This window comes from Scyliorhinus torazame, chromosome 16 (assembly GCF_047496885.1).
Source record: "Scyliorhinus torazame isolate Kashiwa2021f chromosome 16, sScyTor2.1, whole genome shotgun sequence".
Taxonomy (NCBI): Eukaryota; Metazoa; Chordata; class Chondrichthyes; order Carcharhiniformes; family Scyliorhinidae; genus Scyliorhinus; species Scyliorhinus torazame.
In genome coordinates, this window is record NC_092722.1 from 34975359 (window position 1) to 34999330 (window position 23972).

General features: G+C 53.7%; 1 protein-coding gene and 1 long non-coding RNA gene across 3 annotated transcripts in view; one reads left to right on the forward strand and one right to left on the reverse strand.

Moving 5' to 3' along the window:
• Positions 1-7385, reverse strand: part of LOC140392702 (uncharacterized) — a 47496-nt gene extending 40111 nt beyond the window's left edge. Inside the window, exon 1 of the long non-coding RNA XR_011935414.1 lies at positions 7278-7385. This is a non-coding gene — a long non-coding RNA (uncharacterized lncRNA). The remainder of the gene's footprint in view (positions 1-7277) is intronic.
• The window catches only part of LOC140392701 (transmembrane protein 88-like), a 64837-nt gene that overhangs the window by 38070 nt on the left and 2795 nt on the right, over positions 1-23972 (forward strand). The window contains exon 1 of one of the 2 annotated variants that reach the window (XR_011935413.1): positions 7683-8036. The exons of the other annotated variant lie outside the window; for it this stretch is intronic. The gene's annotated coding sequence lies outside the window, so the exon portion shown is untranslated. Of the gene's footprint in view, positions 1-7682; positions 8037-23972 lie in introns of those variants that run through there. 2 annotated transcript variants of the gene reach the window in all.

A 23972-nucleotide genomic window follows, 5' to 3' on the forward strand; every position in this document is an offset into this window, starting at 1 on the left:
GTCTTCTTCTCCACCCAGTAGTTGCGATGGTGTAGGGGCGGGGGTGGTGGTGATAGTCGCCGGCGGGCCTGCGGGTGCCAAATCTTGAAGTAGCTGGGTAGTGGTGGAGGGAGACGGTGTAGGGGTGGGGGTAGTAGTGATAGTCGCTGGGGGAAATCCCGGAGGGAGACTGTCCTGCCGCCCGTCATGGTGTGCCATGTAGGCATATTGTGGATTGGCATGGAGGAGCAGGACCTTCTAGACGAGGGGATCCGATTTATGACTTCTCGCATGCTTCCGGAGGAGGACGGGCCCTGGGACTGTCAGCCAGGACGGAAGCGAGACCCCGGAGCTGGACTTCCTGGGGAAGGCAAACATACGCTCGTGAGGGGTCTCGTTGGTGGCAGTGGGCAGGAGCGACCGGATGGAGTGGAGCGCATTGGGGAGGACTTCCTGCCAGCGGAAGACTTGGGAACCTCTAGACCGTAGAGCCAGCAGGATGGCCTTCCAGACCGGTGCGTTCTGCCTCTCCACCTGTCCATTGTCCCGGGGGTTGTAGCTGGTCGTCCTGCTTGAGGCGATGCCCTTGCTGAACAGGAACTGACGCAATTCGTCGCTCATGAAGGAGGAACCCCGATCGCTATGGATGTAGGTGGGGAACCCGAACAAGGTGAAAAGACTGTGCAGGGCCTTGATGACGGTGGGAGAGGTCATGTCGGGGCACGAGATGGTAAAGGGGAATCGTGAGGACTCGTCAACAATGTTGAGGAAGTACACATTACAGTCAGTGGAGGGGAGGGGCCCTTTGAAGTCGATGTTGAGGCGCTCAAAGGGGCGGGAGGCCTTTACCAGGTGCGCTCTGTCTGGCCAATAGAAGTGCGGCTTGCACTCCGCGCAGACCTGGCAGCCCCTGGTCACGGTCCTGACCTCCTCGATGGAGTAAGGCAGGTTGCGGGCCTTGACAAAATGAAAAAAGCGGGTGACAGAGGTCATTGTGGAGGGCCCGGAGACGGTCTACTTGTGCGCTGGCACATGTACCACAGGATAGGGCATCTGGGGGCTCATTGAACTTCCCAGGTCGGTACAAGATCTCGTAGTTGTAGGTGGAGAGTTCGATCCTCCACCTCAGAATTCTGTCGTTCTTGATTTTGCCCCGCTGTGTATTGTTAAACATGAAGGCAACAGACCATTGGTCAGTGAGGAGAGTGAATTGCCTGCTGGCCAGGTAATGCCTCCAATGTTGCACAGCTTCTACAATGGCTTGGGCTTCCTTTTCGACGAAGGAGTGTCGAATTTCGGAGGCATGGAGGGTAGGGGGGAAGAAAGCTACGGGCCTGCCCGCCTGGTTGAGGGTAGCGGCCAGAGCAAAGTCGGACGCATCGCTGTCCACCTGGAACGGAATGGACTCTTCCACAGTGTGCATCGTGGCTTTGGCGATATCTGCCTTGATGCGGTTGAAGGCCAGGTGGGTTTCAGCCATCAGGAGAAAAATGGTGGATTAATAAGTGGATGAGCCTTGTCTGCATAATTGGGGACCCACTGGGCATAGTAAGAGAAGAACCCCAGGCATCTCTTCAGGGCCTTGGGGCAGTGGGGGAGGGGAAGTTCCAGGAGGGGGCGCATGCGGTCGGGGTCGGGCCCTAGGACTCCGTTTTCCACAATGTAGCCAAGGATGGCTAGGCGGGTTGTGCGGAAAATGCATTTCTCCTTATTGTAGGTGAGGTTAAGGAGCTTAGCGGTGTGGAGGAAATGCCGGAGGTTTTCGTCATGGTCATGACCTTATCATGGTCATGACTATTCCCTGGTCATGGCCGCAGATGGTGACATTATCTAGGTACGGGAATGTGGCCCGAAGCCCGTACTGGTCAACCATTTGGTCCATTTCTCGCTGGAAGACCGAGACCCCATTGGTGACGCCGAAGGGAACCCTGAGGAAGTGGTAGAGGCGGCCATCTGCCTCGAAGGCAAGGTATTGGCGGTCCTCCGGGCGGATAGGGAGCTGGTGGTATGCAGACTTCAAGTCAACTGTGGAGAAGACTCGATACTGCGCAATCTGATTGACCATGTCAGATATGCGGGGGAGGGGGTACGCATCGAGCTGCGTGTACCGGTTGATGGTCTGACTGTAGGCGATGACCATCCGGTACTTCTCCCCAGTCTTGACGACCACCACTTGGGCTCTCCAGGGGTACTAGCCTCAATGATCCCCTCTTGTAGGAGTCGCTGGGCTTCAGACCTGATAAAGGCCTTGTCCCGGGCACTTTATCATCTGCTCCTAGTGGTGACGGGCTTACAGTCCGGGGTGAGGTTAGCGAAGAGCAAGGGTGAGGCCACCTTCAGGGTCGCGAGGCTACAGACAGTGAGGGGGGGGGCAGAGGTCCACCGAATTTTAAAGTAAGGTTTTGGAGGTGGCTCTGGAAGTCGAGCCCCAGCAATATGGCAGCGCAGAGATGGGGGAGGACGTAGAGCTTAAAGTTAGTGTACTCCAAGCCTTGTACTGAAAGGGTCGCGACACAGTTCCCCCCGGATTTCTACGGAATGTGATCGGAAGCCAGGGAGATTTTCTGGGTCGCGGGTAAAATTGGGAGGGAGCAGCGCCTTACCATATCTGGGTGGATAAAGCTGTCTGTGCTCCCGGAGTCGAAGAGGCAAGCCATCTTGTGCCCATTGATCCGGACAGCCTGCCTCTTCGACTCTGGGAGCACAGACAGCTTTATCCACCCAGATACGGTAAGCTGAGGTGATGAGGTCGGGACTGGTCGAGTGTGATGGAGGCAAGCTTCGGAAGGTGATGGGTGGGCCGGTCGGAGGTAGCGGTGGCCAGCGTACGTCCGGGTGAGCAGGGGCCCCGGGAAGCTGCGGAGTGGTCCCAAGATGGCGGCCCCCATGGGTCGCGCGTGGCGAGTGGCATCGAAGATGGCATCAAAGATGGCGGCCCCCATGGGTCGCGCGTGGCGGCGAAATCGAAGATGGCAGCGAAGATGGCGGCGCCCACGGGTCGCACGTGGCAGGTGGCGCGGCAGCTGGGGACGGCCCCGACAGGCAACAGGCAGCGCTGCTGGGCCTCGGAACTTTAGGAACAGGTCGGGCCTGGCAGGCTTTAGCGAAGTGGCCCTTCCTCCTACACCCGTTGCAAATCGCGTTCTGTGCAGGGCAGCGTTGTCTGGGATTCTTAACCTGGCCGCAAAGGTAGCACTTCGGGCTTCCGCCGTTTGCGGGCGGCTGAGCGGCACAGGCTTGCGCCGTACCCGAGTCAGGTGATGTCAGAGGTGTAGGCCTCCATGTTCTGGAAACCCACTTCAAGCGAGTTTGAGAGCTGCACTGTCTCTGGGAGGCCGAGTGTACCCCCTTCTAGCAAACGCTGGCGAATGTAATTCGATTTAATGCCCACGACATAGGCGTCCCTGATCAGCAGCTCCGTGTGTTGGTGAGCCGATACGGCCTGGCAAGCACAGTTCCGGCCGAGTACCCGCAAGGCACGCATTGGCTTGTGATTCTCCGGGGCGTTGTCGCCTCGTGGCAAGAAGGTACCCAGCATGCACCTCGTTTACTGACTTCACGTATTGTCCCTTCAGCAGCATTATCGCCTCCGTATATGAGTATACGCCTCAGTATTTGCTGCATTTGGAGGTCGTGACGTCTTCGGTGGAGGATCCGAGGTAAGCTCCGAAGCAGCTTAGCCAGTGCTTGAATGTTGCTGCTGCATCGGCTGCTTGTAGGTCCAGCTCCAGATGATCAGGCTTGAGCGATGAATTCATCTTAGATGTTTAGCTTTTTAAATTGATGTGCCATCAATAATCACAAGACAAGTAGTGAACGAAACTGAGGCTTCAATAGAACATAGAACATTACAGCGCCGTACAGGCCCTTCGGCCCTCGATGTTGCGCCGACCTGTGAAACCACTCTAAAGCCCATGTACACTATTCCCTTATCGTCCATATGTCTATCCAATGACCATTTGAATGCCCTTAGTGTTGGCGAGTCCACTACTGTTGCAGGCAGGGCATTCCACGCCCTTACTACTCTCTGAGTAAAGAACCTACCTCTGACATCTGTCTTATATCTATCTCCCCTCAATTTAAAGCTATGTCCCCTCATGCTAGACATCACCATCCAAGGAAAAAGGCTCTCACTGTCCACCCTATCCAATCCTCTGATCATCTTGTATGCCTCAATTAAGTCACCTCTTAACCTTCTTCTCTCTAACGAAAACAGCCTCAAGTCCCTCAGCCTTTCCTCATAAGATCTTCCCTCCATACCAGGCAACATTCTGGTAAATCTCCTCTGCACCCTTTCCAATGCTTCCACATTCTTCCTATAATGCGGAGACCAGAATTGCACGCAATACTCCAAATGCGGCCGCACCAGTGTTTTGTACAGCTGCAACATGACCTCATGGCTCTGAAACTCAATTCCTCTACCAATAAAAGCTAACACACCGTACGCCTTCTTAACAACCCTCTCAACCTGGGTGGCAACTTTCAGGGATCTATGTACGTGGACACCGAGATCTCTCTGCTCATCCACACTGCCAAGAATCTTACCATTAGCCCAGTACTCTGTCTTCCTGTTATTCCTTCCAAAATGAATCACCTCATACTTTTCTGCATTAAACTCCATTTGCCATCTCTCAGCCCAGCGCTGCAGCTTATCTATGTCCCTCTGTAATTTGTAACATCCTTCGCACTGTCCACAACTTCACCGACTTTAGTGTCATCTGCAAATTTACTCACCCATCCTTCTACGCCCTCCTCAAGGTCATTTATAAAAATGACAAACAGCAGTGGCCCCAAAACAGATCCTTGTGGTACACCACTAGTAACTGGACTCCAGTCTGAACATTTCCCATCAACCACCACCCTTTGTCTTCTTCCAGCTAGCCAATTTCTGATCCAAACTGCTAAATCACCCTGAATCCCATGCCTCTGTATTTTCTGCAGTAGCCTACCGTGGGGAACCTTATCAAACGCTTTACTGAAATCCATATACACCACATCAACTGCTTTACCCTCATCCACCTGTTTGGTCACCTTCTCAAAGAACTCAATAAGGTTTGTGAGGCACGACCTACCCTTCACAAAACCGTGTTGACTATCTCTAATCAAATAATTCCTTTCCAGATGATTATACATCCTATCTCTTATAAACCTTTCCAAGATTTTGCCCACAACAGAAGTAAGGCTCACTGGTCTATAGTTACTGGGGTTGTCTCTACTCCCCTTCTTGAACAAGAGGACAACATTTGCTATCCTCCAGTCTTCTGGCACTATTCCTGTAGACAAAGATGACTTAAAGATCAAAGCCAAAGGCTCAGCAATATCCTCCCTAGCTTCCCAGAGAATCCAAGGATAAATCCCATCTGGCCCAGGGGACTTATCTATTTTCACACTTTCCAGAATTGCTAACACCTCCTCCTTATGAACCTCAAGCCCTTCTAGTCTAGTAGCCTGAATCTCAGTATTCTCCTCGACAACATTGTCTTTTTCCTGTGTGAATACTGATGAAAAATATTGATTTAGCAAAAAATATTCATTTCGCAAAATGAATAAGCTAAACAGAAAGCCTCCTGGCCTCTGATCCCGAACTGGGGCAGGGCTGGAGATCAGCCACCTTTATACCGAGCCCGAGGGGAGGCGGAGCCATCAGGCAGTGGTTTACCACAATACATGTAGTACAGTAACAGTTTACCATAATACATATAATATACTAACAGTGGTTTACCACACGGACCGGCGTCAGAGAATCCCGCCCCATGACTTCCATCACCTAGAAAGACAAGGACAGCAAATGCAGGAGAACACCACCACCTGCAAGTCCCCCTCCAAGCCACTCACCATGCTGATTTGGAAATATATCGCCGTTCCTTCACTGTCTCTGGATCAAAAACCTGGCACTCTCTAACATCACTATGGTGTACCAACACTTTATGGACTACAGCAGTAAAAGAAGGCAGCTCACTGCCACCTTCTCAAGGGCAATTAAGGATGAGGAATAAATGAATTCTGGCCTTGCCAGTGATGCTCACATCCCCTCAAAGAATAATAATGTCTATTCAGGGTTTGTGAACGAGATACCCACTTAACCCCATTACACTAATCATATGCTTGTCCCTCTTTCAAATATGATGTGAAGATGCCAGTGTTGGACTGGGGTGGGCACAGTAAGAAGTCTCACCACACCAGGTTAAAGTCCAACAGGTTAATTTTGAATCCCAAGCTTTCGGAGTGTAGCACCTTCATTAGGTGACGCTCCGAAAGCTCGCGATTTCAAGTAAACCTGTTGGAGTTAACCTGGTGTTGTAAGACTTCTTACTCTTTCAAATATTTATCCACTTCTCTTTTAAATGATCTTCAACTGTGCTTCTATCATTGTTTCCGGTCAAATATTCTGGGCTGGATTCTCCGGCCCCCAGCCATGTGGTTCTCAGCAGCCTGCCATTCACTGGCGGTGGGATTCTACATTTGCACCGCTTGTCAATGGCATTTCCCATTGAAGCCACCCAACACCGTCAGGAAACCCGTGGGCGGGGATACACTGCCAGCGGGAAGAGTGAATCCCAATAGCCAGAGGTTTCCGGCCTCCGTGTTCTAACAATTCTCTTAGAAGAAACATTCTTCCTGACCTTTCTCGTTATCAAGGCTGGTGCAAGAGTATTAGGTACCCTTGACAAACCTTCAGTCTTGCAAACCCCCAACAATTAGCTTGCGAAAATGAATATTGTACATTAGGATAAATCAAAATTCTGCATTTATAATTGCAGATTTATTTTACAGGAAAAAGTAGAATATTACGAGACTGATTGTGCATTCTCATTCTTCTACACTTTCCACAGGATATGGACTTTGAGAAATGCACATTATAATGTGTAATATGGTTCATGTGATGTAACGTGTTCCTGAAACAGTTACTAGATGATTTTATGTGCAATTTACAGAAATGGTACTCAGTACTATAGAGTGAGACAGATTAAATTATGTTCGTTAATATCATTTCGCGGCTTTGGAATAGTTATGTGGATGTACAAATTTGTAAAACTGTCAGATAAACAGAATAAGGACTATAATATGAAACTTTGGGAAAGACTGTAATGTGAATACGTGGCCATCTATGTATGTCTGTCAGTTTATGTGGATGTATATCAGTGGATTTAGACCAGTCCTGGCCAACCTGCGGCCCAGGGGCCACGTGCAGCCCACCTGGGTTCTGAATGTGGCCCACGAGACATTTTGTTGACCGTTGCCCGAGCACCGGGTCACCACAACCCGCTGATTTCCGTCCACAAAGTTCTTTTCCCTACCGGTATGACTGAAGTGATTCCCACGTAAAGCAAGGGCGAGTGAAGTGAGGTGCGCGCTGATTGCTCACAACATCGACTGTGAGAGCCGTGCGCTCCCTCGGTGTCCAAAGTGTAAATATTTCTTTTGTTTTTACCATTTGAAGTTGATGACAGTTCTGTTAATATATAAATGATTAAGCGTTTTCGCTAACTTGTTACGAGATATTTGGCCCACTCCCAGCCTAGGCTGCCCATCACTGATCAACCTTTCATTCCCACTGCTGAAGTCTGTTGTTAACTTAGATAGCTTCAGGAATGGTTCATTGAGTTTTTTGCCGCTCTGCTCAACAGACTTTGCTGCTCCAGGTGACCGCCTACTTTGCCGAGTGGTTGCACCGACCCTGCTACATTTGGTGATTTACTTTTAATTTATTCTCTCCAGTGGCTGGCTCAGCGGCATCAACGTTGCGCTTGGAACCTGAAGCCTGTCGTCCATCTTTGCAGGAACTATTTCAACTGCAATTGCAAAGGATTTTTCAAATACACAGACCCCTGAAAGGAATAGCCTTTCATGGTCTAAGACTGGGGTGGAATCACGATGGCCGCTCTGTAAAACTAAGCGAGTGAGACCTGAAGATTTTCTGCAAGTTCTCTGGTCACCATTTCTTCTAAACTAACCAGACACCATTTCAATCAATTTCCTAACTGTGTGCATGCTGGTTTGTAATGTTGGTCCTTTGTTGATGTGTCAGATTTGGGAGGATTCAGCTTTTACAACAGGTATGACTTGAATTGCTGCATCCCTGTTGTTTTTGACTATCTATTGAGCCACGGTTGACAATTAGCCCCAGTGCCTTGAGGGCTATTTGTTACAGTTCAGGTGTGTTAAATGTGTAGTGATCTCTGTATGTGTTAATACATGTTCAGTTAATGTAAAGTAAGTACAGACGGATGATCACGAGGTGGCAACACTAACAAGACCTATAAAAGGAGTTTCCCGTTCTTTCTTTAGTTAGTGTGTGTGGAGGACAGATAGAGGGGAAGACGTGATCAGTTCAGAGTGTAGTGTATTATTATAATTGTTAATTTAATATAAACTTACTTACTTGTTTACTAGTTTAGTATTGAAGTGAAAGAACTCACTAGTTTATTATATATTACTCAATAAAACATTTTTGTCATCATTTGGAAGACTTTGTCTATTTCTCATCAGAATTCAATACAACTTGGCAAGACAAAAGAGTAATATTTATATTACAATTTAGTAATATAACAAAATGCAGATTTACGGGTGGGATTGTCTCTCAGCACTTTGGAAGCTTCATTCAGGGTGTACAACCATTCAGCTCTGAGATACCTGGGTGGGCATTTCAAACCTGGAAATGTGATCTGGTGAACGTCTTTTCTCATTTGGGAAGATTCAACGTGTTGCGAAGAGGGACTCGCTGTAACTGTGAGAGACACAGGTACAATGGATTTGTTTATCTGGACTCTCGTCTCCTGCTTTGAAACGCTATCCAATGCTGTGTGAGAAACACAGTATTATTCACTAAGGAGCCAGAGGGTATTTCTTTTTCCTCTCTCTGAGAGACGTGAAGTAATGTTGCTGGATGCTGGAGGTTGTTGCCAGTTTAATGAGAGCAAGGCATCTTTCCAGCAGAAGATCGTGCCGCAGTTAGCAGCACAATAAAAGTTCCACTGTCACCATGATTCTTTCTGTGTCACCAGTATAATAACTCCATTTTGTCAGCAGAGTTTAACTACTTCTAAAGCACCACATCACACAAACGAGAACAGGCAGCAAAGGCGAACAAAGCAATTCTGTTACTTCATCTATAAAAAATGCATTGCCTCATGTTGATGGAAATGTAACCTTTCTTCTGAAGTGGAAGCCTTGCCAATTTGGTATGTTCTTTGTAATGGTGTATTTTCCCTTCTTAGAATATTAGCAAAATGTTTGGCATCATTTAGAGGAGATGTCACTGCAGGCACAACACACACACTGAATACAAACATGTGCATTGTCAGGCACAGCCAGCAAGGCAAGGAAAAGTCAAGTGGAAGGCAAGTAAAATGAAAGCCACTTGTATGTTAAATGGACCCACTATTTAGCCTCTGCAAGATTTATATCAGATATGGGATCAAGAATCAATGCAACAAGGTAACAGCAATGTCACCGGGCTGCAATCGATCTGCAATAATGTAACTATTAGTTTGTTTATAGAATTTGGCAGCTAAACCACTGTTGCCACAGCTTGCAATCTTTTTCCCGAGTGAATTAAACAAGCCATTAATAAATTAATACACAATGAATAACGTATGATTAGACCAATTATTGTGCATCCAGGCAATTAAGCTATGTCATAGAATTTCATAGAATTTACAGTGCAGAAGGAGGCCATTCGGCACATCGAGTCTGCACCGGCTCTTGGAAAGAGCACCCCACCCAAGGTCCACACCTCCACCCTATCCCCATAACCCAACCCAACACTAAGGGCAATTTAGGACACTAAGGGCAATTTAGTATGGCCAATCCACCTAACCTGCGCATCAGCCACTCATTTCCTGCAATTAATTTTGTCCCTGCCTCAAACTCCATTCCTTATCACTGACACTATCCCTCCCTCCAACAACTGGCTGAGGCGGAACCAGACTGTTTGCAACATTCATATTTGATGCTGAGATGAGCTTCTAGACACAGGCCCACGTCATCTCCAAGCCCACCTCTTTCCACCTCTGTAACATGCTCCAATTCCACCCCCGCCTCAGCTCATCGGCTGCTGAAACCCTCATCCATACCTTTGTTATTCCTAGACTTGACTATTCCAATCCACGTCTGGCCTCCACGTCGGCCTGTGGCCTCTGGATAGGTGTCATCAGCCATGACCGCAGCGGATAACCCCTGTCACCCAGGAGCCAACCCCTTGACATCACGTTGACAAGGTTCACAACATGTTTGTAAAAATGTGAACCAGGCAAAGGGAATGTACCGGGGTGGTGGGGGTGGGGGGGCACAGGTAAGCATAGCCCCTTGGAGGGGGGAGGATATGCCTGGGTAGTATCTTGGCAGTGCCCCTTGGGGGGTAGCGCCAGCGGACAATGCCCTAATTTCTGATTAAGCACCTTTGGAACAAGCCCAAATTGGCCCCTTCCTCGGCCTTTAGGGACATGGGGGCATTTTTGGAGTAGGGGGAGAGGGAAGAAATTTCCTGAATTGGCAGTAGATGTTCCTCAGTGCTTTATTTTTGCTTTCCCCACTGACCCCCATCTCCAGGAGGTGAGGGGGGATGGGAGATGCGGCGGTGCGCAAAATTGCAGAGATCGGAGAGGGCATGGCGGACATTTTGTAACTTTGCGCGGGATTCTCCGTTGGCCAGCGCCGGAATGGGGAAATGCGATCGGTGCCGGGCACCGATGCGGCCAGGGGTGCAGGGCGTAGGGCAGAGTGCCAGGGGAACAGCTGGGTGTGGGTGGGAGAGGAGGGGGGGGTAGGGGCAGGGGCTGCAGTGCCGCCGGGGCCACTGTGTAGCCTGTTGGACCTGGTTGGGCACGAGTGTACGCACCAGGCCAACATGTCTGCCTTTCACCCCCTACGGACAATGAATTTTGGAATCCAACCAGGAATGGTTGCCATCATCCTAACCGCCTCAGCCCTGGGAGATGCACTGAGACTGGACGAGCTGGAGCTGCTCTAGGAGGACCCTGCAGCTGTGAAGCCTGACCAAGAGGAACAGGAGCCAACACGTGAGGATGGAGAGCCGGCCACCCACCAGGCCGAGGAGGAGGTGGGAAGGAGCCTCCACATTAGGCTTTGTGTCTACCAGCAGCGCCTGTCATTCGAGGACCTGGTGGGCCGGGCATGTCGTGAAAGACTCCGGCTGAGCAGGGGGCCATACGGTGGTCGTCAAGGTGAAGGTTGCCCTGAACATTTCGGCATGCATCGAGTGGGGACCTGTTGGATCACTCAGACCTTGGTGCGCAGGTGCATCCGTGCCATCACGAAGGCGCTGTATGCCCGCTTGGCACAATATATCAGGTTCAATGTGGACCGAGCCCTCCAGTATGCATGGGCAACAGGGTTCACCGTCATCGCCGGGATGCCCCAAGTTCAGGGGGTGATTGATGGCATGCATGTCCCCCTGTGTGCACCAGCACACGAGGTGGTGGTCTTCCCAAACCGACAGGGGTTCCACCCCATGAATGTGCAGCTGGTGTGCGACCATGAGGTGCACATCATGCACACTGCGCCCGATACCCGGAGCGTGCATGACGCCTTCATCCTGGCACATTTGATGGTTTCCAACACCTTTTGAGGTGCTCCCCCAAATGAGGGGACTGCTCCTGGGTGACAGGGGTTATCCGCTGCGGTCATGGCTGATGACGCTTATCCAGAGGCCACAGACTGGCGTGGAGACCCGCTAAAACAAAACCCATGTCGCGACCAGGGCAGTGATCAAGTGGTGCATCAGTGTCCTGAAGATGAGGTTCAGGTGCCTTGACCGCTCTGGAGGGGTTCTCCAGTATAGCACAAGGTGGCCTGCTGTTGCCTTCCACAACATCTCGCAGCAGAGGGGCGACATGCTGGAAGAGGTGGATGAACGGCAGGCCTCGTCGTCGTCGGAGGAGGACGTGGGGAGGGCCAGGATGGGCAGGGCAGGGACCTACTGCCGTCCAGATGGGTCTCGGGCTTCTGGAAATGGCGGTCCCATCGATGCTGAAGATGTAGGTCCCTGGGGTCAGGCTGCTGTCCAACCGTTCGCCCCCTCAGGGGCTCCTACCTCCACCTGATGTACCGCTGCATGTGTGTGGTGTGCACCAGATAGTGCCCCAGGAGCCTCTTCACTAAAGTGCCCAACCAAGGTGTGTGTCTCTGGGATGGTGGAGGGCGTTGGAGACAGCTGTGATGGGAAGTTGGTGTCGTCCCCGGACTGGCGCCCTGGGGTGTCTCGCGTTGGCATTTAGAGGCTTGTGTCATTGTCCGGTGCCGCCTCGTCGCTGGACATGTCCTGAAGTGGTGGCCGGAGGCAGGGACACCAGAAGGGCCCGCCTCTTCACCAGGTGTTCCTGCAAGACACAAGACATGCATGGTTGGATCACAGATTAGAGTGAGGAGTGTGGAGTGGTGGGGTGCTGGTGGTGGTGTGGTGTGGAGGAGTTGGGGTGGTGTGGGGGGGAGCTGGAATTGGGGTGGTGTGGGGGGGAGCTGGAATTGGGGTGGTGTGGGGGAGTTGGGGTGGTGTGGGGGGGGCTGGAATTGGGGTGGTGTGGAGGAGTTGGGTTGGTGTGGGGGGGGCTGGAATTGGGGTGGTGTGGTGAAGTTGGGGTGGTGTGGGGGGGGTGGAATTGGGGTGGTGTGGGGGAGTTGGGGTGGTGTGGGGGGGCTGGGATTGGGGTGGGGTGGTGGAGTTGGAGTGGTGTGGGGGGGGCTGGAATTGGGGTGGTGTGGGGGAGTTGCGGTGGTGTGGGGGGGGCTGGAATTGGGGTGGTGTGGGGGAGTTGGGGTGGTGTGGGGGGGCTGGGATTGGGGTGGGGTGGTGGAGTTGGGGTGGTGTGGGGGGGGCTGGAATTGGGGTGGTGTGGGGGAGTTGGGGTGGTGTGGGGGGTGCTGGAATTGGGGTGGTGTGGGGGAGTTGGGGTGGTGTGGGGGGGGGCTGGAATTGGGGTGGTGTGGGGGAGTTGGGGTGGTGTGGGGGGCTGGGATTGGGGTGGTGTGGGGGAGTTGGGGTGGTGTGGGGGGGCTGGAATTGGGGTGGTGTGGGGGAGTTGGGGTGGTGTGGGGGGGGCTGGGATTGGGGTGGTGTGGGGGAGTTGGGGTGGTGTGGGGGGGGGGCTGGAATTGGGGTGGTGTGGGGAGTTGGTGTGGTGTGGGGGGGGCCTGGAATCGGGGTGGTGTGGGGGAGTTGAGGTGGTGTGGGGGGGGGGGCTGGGATTGGGGTGGTGTAGGGGCGTTGGGGTGGTGTGGGGGGGGCTGGAATTGGGGCGGTGTGGGGGAGTTGGGGTGGTGTGGGGGGGCTGGAATTGGGGTGGTGTGGGGGAATTGGGGTGGTGTGGGGGGGCTGGGATTCGGGTGGTGTGGGGGCGTTGGGGTGGTGTGGGGGGGGGCTGGAATTGGGGTGGTGTGGGGGAGTTCGGGTGGTGTGGGGGGGGCTGGAATTGGGGTGGTGTGGGGGAGTTGGGGTGGTGTGGGGGGGCTGGAATTGGGCTGGTGTGGGGGAGTTGGGGTGGTGTGGGGGGGGCTGGGATTGGGGTGGTGTGGGGGAGTTGGGGTGGTGTGGGGGGGGCTGGAATTGGGGTGGTGTGGGGGAGTTGGTGTGGTGTGGGGGGGGGCTGGAATCGGGGTGGTGTGGGGGAGTTGGGGTGGTGTGGGGGGGGCTGGGATTGGGGTGGTGTGGGGGCGTTGGGGTGATGTGGGGGGGGGGCTGGAATTGGGGTGGTGTGGGGGAGTTGGGGTGGTGTGGGGGGGCTGGAATTGGGGTGGTGTGGGGGAATTGGGGTGGTGTGGGGGGGGCTGGGATTGGGGTGGTGTGGGGGAGTTCGGGTGGTGTGGGGGGGGCTGGAATTGGGGTGGTGTGGGGGAGTTGGGGTGGTGTGGGGGGGGGCTGGAATTGGGGTGGTGTGGGGGAGTTGGGGTGGTGTGGGGGGGGGCTGGGATTCGGGTGGTGTGGGGGCGTTGGGGTGGTGTGGGGGGGGCTGGAATTGGGGTGGTGTGGGGGAGTTGGTGTGGTGTGGGGGGGGGGTTGGAATTGGGGTGGTGTGGGGGAGTTGGGGTGGTGTGGGGGGGGGCTGGAATTGGGGTGGTGTGGGGGAGTTGGGGTGGTGTGGGGGGGGGGCTGGAATTGGGGTGGTGTGGGGGAGTTGGGGTGGTGTGGGGGGGGGTTGGAATTGGGGTGGTGTGGGGGAGTTGGGGTGGTGTGGGGGGGGGCTGGAATTGGGGTGGTGTGGGGGAGTTGGGGTGGTGTGGGGGGGGCTGGGATTCGGGTGGTGTGGGGGCGTTGGGGTGGTGTGGGGGGGGCTGGAATTGGGGTGGTGTGGGGGAGTTGGGGTGGTGTGGGGGGGGCTGGAATTGGGGTGGTGTGGGGGAGTTGGGGTGGTGTGGGGGGGCTGGGATTCGGGTGGTGTGGGGGCGTTGGGGTGGTGTGGGGGGGGCTGGAATTGGGGTGGTGTGGGGGAGTTGGGGTGGTGTGGGGGGGGACTGGAATTGGGGTGGTGTGGGGGAGTTGGGGTGGTGTGTGGGGGGACTGGAATTGGGGTGGTGTGGGGGAGTTGGGGTGGTGTGGGGGGGGCTGGAATTGGGGTGGTGTGGGGGAGTTGGGGTGGTGTGGGGGGGGCTGGAATTGGGGTGGTGTGGGGGAGTTGGGGTGGTGTGGGGTGGCTGGGATTCGGGTGGTGTGGGGGCGTTGGGGTGGTGTGGGGGGGGCTGGAATTGGGGTGGTGTGGGGGAGTTGGGGTGGTGTGGGGGGGGACTGGAATTGGGGTGGTGTGGGGGAGTTGGGGTGGTGTGTGGGGGGACTGGAATTGGGGTGGTGTGGGGGAGTTGGGGTGGTGTGGGGGGGGCTGGGATTGGGGTGGTGTGGGGGAGTTGGGGTGGTGTGGGGGGGGCTGGAATTGGGGTGGTGTGGGGGAGTTGGTGTGGTGTGGGGGGGGCTGGAATCGGGGTGGTGTGGGGGAGTTGGGGTGGTGTGGGGGGGGCTGGGATTGGGGTGGTGTGGGGGCGTTGGGGTGGTGTGGGGGGGGCTGGAATTGGGGTGGTGTGGGGGAGTTGGGGTGGTGTGGGGGGGCTGGAATTGGGGTGGTGTGGGGGAATTGGGGTGGTGTGGGGGGGCTGGGATTCGGGTGGTGTGGGGGCGTTGGGGTGGTGTGGGGGGGGGCTGGAATTGGGGTGGTGTGGCGGCGTTGGGGTGGTGTGGGGGGGCTGGAATCGGGGTGGTGTGGGGGAGTTCGGGTGGTGTGGGGGGGGGCTGGAATTGGGGTGGTGTGGGGGAGTTGGGGTGGTGTGGGGGGGGCTGGAATTGGGGTGGTGTGGGGGAGTTGGGGTGGTGTGTGGGGGGGGGCTGGAATTGGGGTGGTGTGGGGGAGTTGGGGTGGTGTGGGGGGGGGGGCTGGAATTGGGGTGGTGTGGGGGAGTTGGGGTGGTGTGGGGGGGGCTGGAATTGGGGTGGTGTGGGGGAGTTGGGGTGGTGTGTGGGTGGTGTGGGTAGTGTGAGGGTTGTGGCACGTGTGCCGCACCGACCAGGTCCTGTCACCACTGCTCCGTGATGGTGAGGGGCCGCAGGTCCAGCGGGCCCCCTCCAGACTTCTCTCTCTCTCCCTGCAGTTGTGTGTCGCCTTCTCCTGGGCCAGGGGAGACAGAAAATGCACAGCAGTCGGGCGCGAGCAGCACAGGGGGTGGGCAGCTGGTGGCTTTTGTGAACAGGGCACCCGGCCATGGCAGACGGTATGTGTGTTGGCATGTGGCGCAGGCTGGGGTGCGAGCAGACTGCCAGCAGGTGGGGTTCGATCACCTTACGGGTGGGGGATGGGGTTACGTGTGTGTGGGACGGGGGTCGGTGCCAGGGGCATGGCGTTGGCACCTCACCCTGGCCGCCCTGAGGGCATGGGCCAAATGGCCCCCCTCCACACTGTAGCAATTCTATGATTCTAAACCTTTGGCTGTCAGAAAGGTCCCAAAATAAATGAGACTCTAAAATCTACTGCATCAATTCAGTGGTTCATATGGACTAATATATGGTATTGAATACAAATGAACATTTACAAATGATGTATGATCAGAGAGAAAGTGGAACGCAGAGTCAGGGAGACAGACGGCCTGGTCTCCGCTCTATCTATTTATGGTGATGGTGGCTGTCCTGAGATTGATATTTGACTGTTAAGCACGGCCTCTGAGTCAGAAAGGAGTTCAAACCGGGCTGTAGCGGGAACTCTCGGTTGACTGGATCCTCAGAAAAACGTCATGTACTCCGCCCAACAGAATAGCTTTAATCCGGCCTCGAGGGAGGGCATTTAATTTCACAAATCTGCACATTCTCACAGCCTCTCTGAATGACTGAACAACTATATATCCCTTTTTATTCCCCCCTCGACATTTCTCTCTCGATTCCTCTCTTGCTGTTACTTGCACGTTGACTGCTCTCTGGTGTCACACTCGGTTGGCTGATTTTGAGGTGTGAGTGTGAGACTGTGGGGTGTTAACAATAGGGGGCATCACGGTCGTGCCTGACCCTGTTCCCGATGAATGCCCACACATGTTCATTTTCAGCAAGAATAATTGGATTGTGATTGAAAGCTGGAACCCTGGAGCTTCACATCTTAATTTTGTTGCCTTCATGGAGTCCCTGAGCTGATAAATGTGCTTCACACTCATTATTAATGTGTGAACTTTTTGCTTGTTGGCACTATATTGAAGAAGCTTTATTTGTTGTCAGCGTGGCATCCCCTAACCCAAATATCATGCCAGCACTCAATCCCTTTTCAGTCTCTGCTAGCACATTCCAACTTGACATTCCGGGACTGCAAGATTTCCGTTGCCCTGTGTCCAACTTCCATTCAGATGAATCTAACCGTCCTTTTGTGCGCATCGTATGAATGTCGATGCTAAAAATTGAAGTCATTTTGAGAACCACAAATGCCATTTTGCATCTGTTCCGCAAACTGTGCAGAACATGTCAATCCCCAATACAGCCAGACGTGGGGACATAAATTCAGGATTATTCAGGTTGGTAGTCACATTCTGCGAAACATTTCTTCATTGTTAAGCACCAAGGGTGAAATTCTCCGGTATCGGCGCGATGTCCGCCGACTGGCGCCCAAATTGGCGCAAATCAGTCGGGCATCGCGCCGCCCCAAAGGTGCGGAATGCTCCGCATCTTGGGGGGCTAGGCCCACGCCGGACCAATTTCCGCCCCGCCAGCTGGCGGAAAAGGCCTTTGGTGCCCCGCCAGCTGGCGCGGAAATGACATTTCCGGGCGGCGCATGCGCGGGAGCGTTAGCGGCCGCTGACGGCATTCCCGCGCATGCGCAGTGGAGGGAATCTCTTCCGCCTCCGCCATGGTGGAGACCATGGCGAAGGCGGAAGGAAAAGAGTGCCCCCACGGCCCAGGCCCGCCCGCGGATCGGTGGGCCCCGATCACGGGCCAGGCCAACGTGGGGGCACCCCCCGGGGCCAGATCGCCCCACGCCCCCCCCCCCCCCCCCAGGACCCCGGAGCCCGCCCGCGCCGCCTTGTCCCGCCGGTAAGGTAGGTGGTTTAATCTACGCTGGCGGGACAGGCATTTTAGCAGCGGGACTTTGGCCCATCCGGGCCGGAGAATCGCGGGGGGGAGGGCTGCCAACCGGCGCGGCCCGATTCCCGCCCCCGCCAAATATCCGGTGCCGGAGAATTCGGCAACCGTCAGGGGCGGGATTCACGCCAGCCCCCGGCGATTCTCCGACCCGGCGGGGGTCGGAGAATCTCGCCCCAGATATCCACACTCACAGAGAGATGGAACAAGAGTCAACTTAAAGACCGGTCTGAGAATCACACGGGGAGCTAAAACCAATCTATAGAACTACACCGATCGGTAAAATAAAAGAACACTAAGAGGTGGGAAATTCTCTGGCCGTTCTTGCTCGTGAGATCTTCCAGTCCTGCCAATGGCAACCCCCCACTGATTTGGAAGATACCTTGTCCAAGTTCAAAGGAAAGGACACATCAATAAACTACAGGCCACTAAGTTTGATGTCAGAAATGGGAAAATTGCTATTGGATGGGATTTTCCGGACCTGCTGAAGGTGACTCCCTGCGGGGGGTTACCCAGCGACGGGACAGGCCAGTCACGTAAAATGCTGTAGACATCGGCGGGGCCGGAAGACCCCACCGGGGGTCAATGGCGAGCCGCGCTGCATGGGGAGTCGGGAAATCCGGCCCATGTCGTCAAGGACAAAGTACATGAACACTTGTAAAGTAAGGAGATTAGAGACAGACCCACCCATGTACACAGTTAAAATCAGGCCCCGATGACTTCCGGGTGCGGCGATGACCAGCTGAGTCGCACGTTTCGGCAGCTCCCTGCGAAACGGACTTTTGGGCTCTTGATAGGAGCCCCAACGGCAATTTTAACGGCTGAAAACACCGTGCGGTAAACCAGAAGGGTGTTCCCCCTGGACACGGATGGAAAAAGGAGAGGAAAGTGGCCGGATTGCAGCGGATCCTTTGGAACAACGGCAAGGAAGGCAAGCAGAAACCAAGATGGCGTCGGAAGGTGGCAGTTTCATATGGGGCCCTGAACAACAAGAGTTTTTGAAACGCTGCGTGGAGGAGATAAAAAAGGAAATGAAGAAAGAGTTGTTGGCCCCGATATTACAGGCGATTGAAGGGCTGAAAGAGGAACAAAAGACCCAGGAGCAGGAGCTTCGGGTCGTGAAGGCGAAAGCAGCAGAGAATGAAAACGATATACAGGGCCTGGTGGTGAAGTCGGAGATACAGGAGGCACACCAGAAACGATCTGTGGAGAGGTTGGAGGCACTGGAAAATAACGCAAGGAGGAACAACTTGAGGATTCTTGGCCTTCCTGAAGGTGTGGAGGGGGCGGACGTCGGGGCATATGTGAGCACGATGCTGCACTCGTTAATGGGAGTGGAGGCCCCGACGGGTCCGTTGGAGGTGGAGGGATCATACCGAGTTATGGTGCGAGGATCGAGAGCAGGAGAAGCTCCCAGAGCCATAGTGGTGAGATTTCTCCGTTTTAAGGATAGAGAAATGGTCCTTAGATGGGCGAAGAAAACTCGGTGTAGTAAATGGGAGAACGCGGTGATCCGCGTCTATCAAGATTGGAGTGCGGAGGTGGCGAGAAGGAGGGCGAGCTTTAATCGGGCCAAAGCGGTACTTCACAAAAAAAAGATAAAGTTTGGAATGCTGCAACCGGCAAGACTGTGGGTCACATATCAAGGGAGGCACCACTACTTTGAGACGGCGGATGAAGCGTGGACTTTTATTGTAGAAGAAAAATTGGAATGATTGGACTACGAAAATGAACGTTTGGACAAAGTGGTGGGACGAGTGGGGGGGGGGGGGGGGGGGGCGAAGAGGGATTGTATGATTAATCCTGCGGTATGGTAACTTTTCTTTCTCCCACAGGTGGTGATGGGGGGAGGTGGGGAGGGAGAGGAGATGGGGCGTTGGCCATGGGAGGCGGGGCCGAGGGAGAGGTGCGGGCTTGGTTCCCGCGCTATGATAATTATGGCGGGAATAGAGAAGCAGGAAGGAGGGGGCGCCGCACGGGGCGAGCCGTGATCACGGGGGGAAGCCGAGGTCAGCCAGAGTTTGCTGACTTCTGGGAGCAACATGGGGGAGTAATTACGCTAGCGGGGGGTCTAGCGGGGGGGGGGGGGGAGGGGGGAATTACTGGGTTGCTGCTGCTGGGGAAAGGGGGGAGTGGGTACGGGAAAGGATGGGCGGGGGGGCACCGTCTGGGAGAAATACAGCTGCGTGGGAACTGGGCGAGAAGCTGGAAAAAGATGATGGCTAACCGGCAAGGGGGGGGGGGGGGGTGGGAACCCCCCCAACTCGGCTGATCACGTGGAACGTGAGGGGGCTTAACGGGCCGATAAAGAGGGCACGAGTACTCGCACACCTTAAGAAACTTAAAGCAGATGTGGCCATGTTACAGGAAACGCACCTGAAACTGATAGATCAGGTTAAGTTGCGCAAAGGATGGGTAGGGCAGGTGTTCCATTCGGGGCTGGATGCGAAAAACAGGGGGGTGGCTATATTAGTGGGGAAGCGGGTAATGTTCGAGGCAAAGACTATAGTGGCGGATAACGGGGGCAGATACGTGATGGTGAGTGGCAAATTACAGGGAGAGATGGTGGTGTTGGTAAACGTGTATGCCCCGAATTGGGACGATGCCAATTTTATGAGGCGAATGCTAGGACGCATCCCAGACCTAGAGACCGGAAAGCTGATAATGGGGGGAGACTTTAACACGGTGTTGGAACCAAGGCTGGATAGGTCGAAGTCCAGGACTGGTAGGAGGCCGGCAGCAGCCAAGGTGCTTAAGGATTTTATGGAGCAGATGGGAGGGGTGGACCCGTGGAGATTCAGTAGACCTAGGAGTAAGGAGTTCTCGTTTTTCTCCTATGTCCATAAAGTCTATTTACGCATAGACTTTTTTGTGTTGGGTAGGGCATTGATCCCGAGGGTGAGGGGAACGGAATATACGGCTATAGCTATTTCGGATCATGCCCCACACTGGGTAGACTTGGAGATAGGGGAGGAAACAAGAGGGCGTCCACCCTGGAGAATGGACATGGGACTAATGGCGGATGAGGGGGTGTGCTTAAGGGTGAGGGGATGCATTGAAAAGTACTTGGAACTCAATGACAATGGGGAGGTTCAGGTGGGAGTGGTCTGGGAGGCGTTGAAGGCGGTGGTTAAGGGGGAGCTGATATCAATAAGGACACATAAAGGGAAGCAGGAGAGTAAGGAACGGGAGCGGTTGTTGCAAGAACTTTTGAGGGTGGACAGACAGTATGCGGAAGCACCGGAGGAGGGACTGTATAGGGAAAGGCAAAGGCTGCATGTAGAATTTGACTTGCTGACCACAGGCACTGCAGAGGCACAATGGAGGAAGGCGCAGGGTGTACAGTATGAATATGGAGAGAAGGCGAGCAGATTGCTGGCACACCAATTGAGGAAAAGGGGAGCAGCGAGGGAAATAGGGGGGGTGAGAGACGAAGATGGAGAGACGGAGCGGGGAGCGGAGAGAGTGAATGAAGTGTTTAAGACATTTTATAAAAAATTGTATGAAGCTCAACCCCCGGATGGGAGGGAGAGAATGATGGAGTTTTTGGATCGGCTGGAAATTCCCAAGGTGGAAGAGCAGGAAAGGATGGGATTGGGAGCACAGATCACGGTAGAAGAAGTGGTGAAAGGAATTAGGAACATGCAGACGGGAAAGGCCCCGGGACCGGACTGATTCCCAGTTGAATTTTACAGAAAATATTTGGACTTGCTCGCCCCGCTACTGACGAGGACCTTTAACGAGGCAAAGGAAAGGGGACAACTGCCCCCGACTATGTCAGAAGCAACGATATCGCTTCTTTTAAAGAAGGAAAAGGATCCGCTACAATGCGGGTCCTACAGACCAATCTCCCTCCTCAATGTAGATGCCAAGGTCTTGGCCAAGGTAATGGCAATGAGAATAGAGGAATGTGTCCCGGGGGTGGTTCATGAGGACCAAACTGGGTTTGTGAAGGGGAGACAGCTGAACACGAACATACGGAGGTTGTTAGGGGTAATGATGATGGCCCCACCAGAGGGTGAAACGGAGATAGTAGTGGCGATGGATGCCGAGAAAGCATTTGATAGAGTGGAGTGGGATTATCTGTGGGAGGTGTTGAGGAGATTTGGGTTCGGAGAGGGGTATGTTAGATGGGTGCAGCTGTTGTATAGGGCCCCAGTGGCGAGTGTGGTCACGAATGGACGGGGATCGGCATATTTTCGGCTCCATAGAGGGACAAGGCAGGGATGTCCTCTGTCCCCATTACTGTTTGCACTGGCGATTGAGCCCCTGGCGATAGCGCTGAGAGGTTCCAAGGGATGGAGGGGAATACTTAGGGGAGGAGAAGAACACCGGGTATCTTTATATGCGGATGATCTGCTACTATATGTGGCGGATCCAGCGGAGGGGATGCCAGAAATAATGCGGATACTTGGGGAGTTTGGGGATTTTTCAGGGTATAAACTGAACATGGGGAAGAGTGAGCTGTTTGTGATGCATCCAGGGGAGCAGAGTAGAGAAATAGAAGACCTACCGTTGAGGAAGGTAACAAGAGACTTTCGTTACCTGGGGATCCAGATAGCTAAGAATTGGGGCACATTGCACAGGCTAAATTTGACGCGGTTGGTGGAACAGATGGAGGAAGATTTCAAGAGATGGGATATGGTAGCATTGTCAATGGCAGGGAGGGTGCAGGCGGTTAAGATGGTGGTCCTCCCGAGATTCCTCTTTGTGTTTCAGTGTCTCCCGGTGGTGATCACGAAGGCTTTTTTCAAAAGGATAGAAAAGAGTATCATGGGTTTTGTTTGGGCCGGGAAGACTCCGAGAGTGAGGAAGGGATTCTTACAGCGTAGTAGGGATAGGGGGGGGCTGGCACTACCGAGCCTAAGTGAGTATTATTGGGCCGCTAATATTTCAATGGTGAGTAAGTGGATGGGAGAGGAGGAAGGAGCGGCGTGGAAGAGATTAGAGAGGGCGTCCTGTAGGGGGACCAGCCTGCAGGCTATGGTGACAGCCCCATTGCCGTTCTCACCAAGGAACTATACCACGAGTCCGGTGGTGGTAGCTACACTGAAGATTTGGGGACAGTGGAGACGACATAGGGGAAAGACCGGAGCACTGGGGGGGTCCCCGATAAGAAACAACCATAGGTTTGCCCCGGGGGGAATGGATGGGGGATATGGAATGTGGCAAAGAGCAGGTATAACGCAATTGAAAGATCTATTTGTGGATGGGAAGTTTGCGAGTCTGGGAGCGCTGACCGAGAAATATGGGTTGCCCCAAGGGAATGCATTCAGGTACATGCAATTGAGGGCTTTTGCGAGGCAACAGGTGAGGGAATTCCCGCAGCTCCCGACACAAGAGGTGCAGGACAGAGTCATCTCAAAGAAATGGGTGGGGGACGGTAAGGTGTCGGATATATATAGGGAAATGAGAGACGAAGGGGAGACTATGATGGACGAACTAAAAGGGAAATGGGAAGAAGAGCTAGGGGAGGAGATTGAGGAGCGGATGTGGGCAGATGCCCTAAACAGGGTAAACTCGTCGTCCTCGTGCGCCAGGCTAAGCCTGATTCAGTTTAAGGTATTACACAGGGCACATATGACTGGAACACGGCTCAGTAAATTTTTTGGGGTGGAGGATAGGTGTGCGAGGTGCTCGAGAAGCCCAGCGAATCATACCCATATGTTTTGGTCATGCCCGGCACTACAGGGGTTTTGGATGGGGGTGACAAAGGTGCTTTCGAAAGTAGTAGGAGTCCGGGTCGAACCAAGCTGGGGGTTGGCTATATTTGGGGTTGCACAAGAGCCGGGAGTGCAGGAGGCGAAAGAGGCCGATGTTTTGGCCTTTGCGTCCCTAGTAGCCCGGCGCAGAGTATTGCTAATGTGGAAAGAAGCCAAGCCCCCGGGGGTGGAGACCTGGATAAATGATATGGCGGGGTTCATAAAGTTAGAGCGGATTAAGTTCGTCCTAAGGGGGTCGGCTCAAGGGTTTACTAGGCGGTGGCAACCGTTCGTCGAATATCTTGCGGAAAGATAGATAGGGGAGAACAAAGAAGGCAGCAGCAGCGGCCCAGGACTTGGGGGGGGGGGGGGGGATGGGGGGGAATGGGGGGGGGGTGTGTGGCCTGAGACAAGGCAGTTGCCAATTAGGGCTAGTTTTTATTTTTTGTTATTTAATATTTATTTATTTGTTGTTGTTTTTGTTTAAATTTTAAAAGGTCATTATTATCTGTATTGTTACAATGTTGTGTAAAGGATGCACAATGCACTGTGTTGGTTGACCAAAAATTTTCAATAAAATATTATTTAAAAAAAAAAAAAAAAATCAGGCCCCGATGTTAAAAAGATAAAATGGACATAATTAACAAAAGACTGGCAGAGCAGACACAATGGGCTGGCTGGTGATTGCTATCTCACAAAATCTATTACTAATATTTAAGAACAGGGCAGCACAGTGG